Here is a 6,000-nt window from a genome sequence, read left to right as displayed (position 1 = left end):
CATTGCAGCAGCTGCTTGCTCTGCAGATATGCGTTTGTCTTCTTCTTCAAGCATTTGCATTCTTTCTCTGTACTTCTCTTGTTCTGTCATTATCTGAAGCACAGCCTTTGTGGCTTCATACTCTGCTGCAGCTTCTTGTCTTTTGGAGGAGGAACCATTAGAAAGAACTGTATTGGCTTTAAATGGACTATGAACTGAGACACTAACAGAGCTAGAGGATGTAAATATAGAGCCTGCATCAGGCCATACAATCTCCTCTTGAGTTTCTCCTTTAATGTGACATTTGATCTTTTGCAAAACTACTGTAGTCACTGATGTGCATTTGTCTAGCTTGGAACGCATATCATGAGGTGGTCCATCCATTGCTCTGTATTCATCATAAATATCATTAAGCTCGGCTGCTTCTCTTTGTACAACGTTCATGTGACCTTCAAGAATGTCAGGTGGATCTCCTTTTATAACAGATTTTTTTGCCACTTTGATTAATGCTTTCCATCTGTCATAAATACTGTCAAAGCGACGTTGCAACCCTTGTAACCTTTCTTTATGGAATTCTTTTCCTTTTTCTGTGAGCATGCGAGGCCTTTCACTTCTACGTTGCTCTATTTGCACTGTTTGCTCTAAAGAGGTTTCATCCACTTGCCTTGCAGCTTGTTCTGCACTGGGAGCTTCAATTTCTGTCTCATTTGTGTCTGACATTTTGTTTTTCTTGTAATGCACTTATTTGTTGATGCAAAATCTCCTTTTAACTTGACTTGAGTAATGAATTGTGAACTTGGGTGCATTAATTCCCTTCTTGCTAACTTGTGATGCTGTTGTTGTCAGGCTTAACACAGTTCCTTATTGTTTCTCCCTCCTTGTGTCATCTTTCCAAACATAAACTTTAATGTCTGGCTTCTGGACATCTTTATGAAGAAGCAACTGTGAACTTGTGTGTCCATTAACATTTGCAGCAGCTTGGTCCTTGGTGCACTGGCACGATGTTGCCACCAGGGGGCCGGGAATCATGCAGGTCCGAGTTCGACTATCACTTCTAGCTCTTCTTAAAGTCAATAAAGAGTTCTTTTACTGATGGCATGAAGTTGGCTTTAATGTTAGTTGTAAGGTCTTGGGGTTGTTACAGCTTCACCTTGGTCACAAACTACGCCACCGTCGAACTCGCTGGCTGACCCATGCTTTGAGGCAGAAATGAGCACTTTACAGATACTTTTAAGAAACAACTTTCTCAGAATTAAATTGGCTTCTCTTGCTTCAACTTGCCATGCTCACACATCAACATGGGCGTGCATCTCCCTCAGGTGCACCAGTGGAACCAACATGCAATACAATAGTTCCTACATGAGAATTTTCACAATAAATGACCTAATGGCATATAAAATATGCATAGTGCAAAACAAAATACATTAATTGAAAGTAAGGCAGTAAAACCGGTGCTTAAAGAATGGAGAACACAAAATTGGTCCAAAAACCTCTCATGTTCAGCTGTTTTTTTGTAAAAAGATAACAATGTTAGCCTTTTCTGCAGCTATGGGGCATATATGGTATCACTCTTGGCTGGAAGCAGTGCTTAAACAATGGAAAAAACACAAACTTTGTCCAAAAACCTCTCATGTTTAACTGTTTTCCACTTTTTCTTTGGTCATTTTAGCCTTTTTGGCCAGGGTGAAGGGAGTATCTGCCATGAAACAAGAAGACAGCCGCATGTAGCTATTATGATGTTTGCTAGTTCACCTTACATGCATTAATGTAATAACGTGGTTAGCCTACTCAATGTAAATCACACAAGAACAACATTAAGCTACTCACGCAGAGAAGAACGGCTGCTGCTGCCATCAAATACGGCGCATTTCTCGGCTTTTAAAAAAATGCTATGCGTCGCCAGGTGTTTCATGAGATTCGAGGTGTTACCTCCTTTGACAGTATCACAGTATCAGCTTAAAGCACTTGTTGCAGGCTGCTGAGTTTGCATATTTTGCTGTGAAGTACAGCCAGACTTTTAACCGCTTCGCCTTGGACATTTTCAATCTGTAGCTCTGCGCTAACAGAACGTACGTACCTGGCCCCGCCTACTATTCTCGGAAACGTAAAACGATTGGCTAAAAGTGTATCACAGCTCAGGAAAAAAAAAGCACCGAAATAAAGCACCGAAATGTGCGCTTAGGGTTGCCAACCGTCCCTTAAAATACGGAATCGTCCCGTATTTCGAAACAAAAGTACACGTCCCGTATTGAGCTAATAAGGGACGCACTTTGTCCCGTAATACAGTGAGAATCAAAAGTAGTCTATAAATGTTTATGGAATTAACGCTTTGTTTGAAAACATAATTCCCAGCCCCTCTCCTGCTTTGTGACCAATGAGCTGACAGCACACTTATGACAATTCGAGTATGACAATTCAGATTACCGCTCATCTCATTGGTCGAGGAAAGGTCGCTTGCGGAGAAAATACCGGAAGACAACAGATGACCACAACAAGAAGCATGGCCAACAGGGGAACAAACGCCGACTCTGCGGTGCAAGTCTCGGATGACAGTACACCTAAAGCTGGGCAGACACTGTGCGATTTTTTCAGTCGCGTTATTCAGCTCCTGCTCAAACTGCACGATTGACTCGCAGGGGTTAGAAGTTTGTATGTCACGATGTACTCTCACACTATACCGCCCGATGCTCTGATGCGACCTGAGTGCTCACACTGTGCCTCCATAACATGAAGGTTATAACAGAAAATCTGTCGCTCGCTCTCTCTGTCTTTCACTCACACAGACACACCACTACCATCAACTTTGCTAAATTGCTAATGAAAAACATTGATCAGGCAGCTGTGATTGAGCAGCAGTGTAAATCCAACTATTTTCACGGTTGTTGTGGTCGTGATAATTTTGTGATGCCACATCGAAAAGGCTCGGATGAGCTTTCCAAAGTTCTACAAGTTGTGCCTCCATCGCTTGTGTCCAGATCACACGCTGCACAGCCGTGCTGCAACGTCTTTTTCACCAACGTTTACGTTTGCGCGTGAGCAGTGTGAGCGCCTGTGGTGACACCCTCACGAGCGATTGATGATCGGGAGCTGGTCGTGAGGTGTTAATCACTTCTCGTTACCCCACGTATACTACACGACGCACGATGAAGGCCAAAATCAGTCCGATCACTCAAAAATCGGCTCAAAATGGGCCAAAAATCGCACAGTGTGAGCCCAGCATTAGAGCAGCAATGTTTGTTCCCCTCAGAGAAAGGGAAGAATGGGAAAAGGAAAACACCTGGCTGGAAAAAGTTAATATGGGCATGTGCAATGAATATCAGCGCTATGTGGCCAGAAGTGTGATAATATAATTTATTTTGTGTAATAAACAACTGCAAGGATAGATGATTACAACAAATAGATGACTAATACATAAAAGTAATACATAGATGAATAATGATGATGAGTTATGATGCGTAATCATGGGAACAAGCGGGTTTACAAACAGGAGCAGCTGATTAGCATTAGAAAAGCTGAAATAATACCTCAACTGAAGCCAATTGTACTAAATGCACTAAATGTGCACTGTTACAAGAATATTTTTCTTTCTATTGTTTTCTATTATTTTAAGTTAAGCAGGACAGAGTTCTTTTAAAGAAAGATTTACTTATATTCTCAAAAGTTAAGCATGACAGGCTTCTGTTTAAGAAAGAGACCTGTTTTATTGTGTTAATGTTGTCATTTTGAGCTAAAAATAAATGGCTAAATGATCATTTGTTTCCCATGTGTTCATATCACAAAGAATAGAATATGCATCTACTTAAATCAACTTCAAGTCAAATGGTTAAAAAAATAATTTCACACACAAAAAAAGAGCTAGAAAATTCACCACACTGGGAAGGGTGAAGACAACTGGGTCGCCCGGCCCTGGCCACGAGGTGTCCCTTATTTATTTTTCAGGGAGTTGGCAACCCTATGTGCACTGCTTTTCGGTCTGGTTACTACCGTTTATGTCAGAACCGGTGCCATCATGGCACCGGACACCGGTACCCATCCCTAGTTATCTATTTTAATTCTAGTTTTGTTTTGCGTATTTTGTTCAATGTTTCCTGATCTTGGTGGGACGCGTAGGCTTCTTCTAGTGATTTGATGTTTTTTTTCTAATTCCTGAATATTTTTGTTTTCTTTTTTCTTTTTATGTGATGAGAAAGAAATTATTTTACCTCTCATCACAGCTTTCCCTGCTTCCCATAGAACAGAAGCTGATGTTTCGGGAGTGTCATTATAGTCCAAATATGAAGTCCACTCTTTTTTAAAATATTTAATAAAGTCTTCATCTTTAAGTAGTGATATATTAAATCTCCAGTTTTTTCTTGGCGTAGTATTATTCTTGTGCATTAGTGTTAAAGATACAGGACCATGATCGCTGACAGCTATAGGGTGAATCTCAGTGTCTGAAATGTCGTTCAGCAGTGAGCTGCTGACCAAAAAATAATCCAGACGAGAGTAGGAGTGATGGACATGCGAGAAAAAAGTATATTCCTTACTGGTGGGGTGAAGGGAGCGCCATCCATCGCAAAGACCAAAGTCGCTCATATACTGTTTGATTATATTTATGGACTGCCAATTACGCTGAGTTCCCGCTGTATTGAGCCTATCCATGTCTTCATTTAGTCCAAGGTTGAGGTCGCCTCCAAGAACAAGTGTGCCATCTAAGTGTTCAGAGAGTGCACTGAAAAAACCGTGAAAGAATGAGGGATCATCAACATTTGGACCATATACACTTGCAATACATAGCTTTTTATCACGTATAGATAGTTTAATGATTAAGAATCTGCCCTCTGGATCTATAACTGTATCGAGTACTGTGAAATTAATATTTTTACGTATTAAAATTGCTACTCCCCTTTGTCTAGAATTATAACAAGCTGAGAACACATTGGGAAACTCAGGTGTTTTAAGTTCATTCGAACCTCTAAGAGGTCTGTGGGTCTCTTGTAAAAGGACAAGATCTGCCTGTAGTTTTTTGAGTTGGTTAAATATTTTTAACCTCTTTTCTCTGGAGCCAGCTCCATTTATATTCCATGTAATGAACCTCAGTGTACCCATAGATGTTTGTGTATAACTAGGGATGTATGCTGTGTGCGTCGCTTAGACAGGTGGAGAGAATACGTCACTTGTTCATAAATAAAGAGAAGGAGAGAGAGAAAAAATGTGTGGCAAGATGCTCCCTGAGTCTGACTTTGTGTATGCATAGTTACTAATATGAGTAGGCTTTTGTGATTTCTAGTCTCTTGGTTTCTGTCTCTGTGCCTCCCGTCTGTTCCATGTGTCGCGTCTAGCCAAGCCCCAGATCCAGCGTCAAGTCTGCCTCTCAGTCTGTGTCTCATGTTTCCTGTTTTATTTTGATAGTTCCTCGTCATGTGTTTAGTGTGTTTGGTTTTGCTTCCTCGCAGTGTTGTGTGTGCATGTGTGTGTGTGTGTGCGCGCGTGCGTGCATTTGAAGGCAAGTCAAAATGTGGTTTTAGTGTCAGGGTTACAATTAGGTTGTGGTTAGGTTTAGGCTGAGGGTTAGAATTAGGCATTCAGTTTTGATGGTACTAAGATATGAAAATGAGTATGTGTGTGATTAGTCCCAGCTGTTTTTCTTTCCTGGTTCTCATTTCTTTGTTACCCTTTTGTATATTTGTCCTCTGTCTTGCTCTGTCTGTTGTCGGTTCATACAGTAAATGTAGCATTTATTTTAGTCATTCTTTGCTTTTGTTTGTTGTCTTGTTCAGCCAAAATAACTGCTCAGTTTTTGTTAATGTCCACTTCCATCCCCCTTTGTCTGCATTTGGATCCGCTCTCTCATCTCCACGCTGTCTGCCTTAACAGACATGATATTATGAGACATGAAGCTACTGAGAAAGCTGAGACTCCCTCTACAGGTGGAGATGGTGAAAAAGGAAGGACGCTGACATAATGTGAGCATTGCACCATGCCTCTGATACTTAAATAAATATTGCTTTCTCTGTGCAAAGTTTGATCGCTCTAGACATT

Source organism: Rhamphochromis longiceps, linkage group LG15 (genome assembly GCF_057381845.1).
Source record: "Rhamphochromis longiceps isolate RC_006_pf linkage group LG15, R_longiceps_female_GT1.1, whole genome shotgun sequence".
Taxonomy (NCBI): Eukaryota; Metazoa; Chordata; class Actinopteri; order Cichliformes; family Cichlidae; genus Rhamphochromis; species Rhamphochromis longiceps.
The sequence above is the reverse complement of the archived record's forward strand: the minus strand, read 5'-3'. Positions refer to the sequence as shown.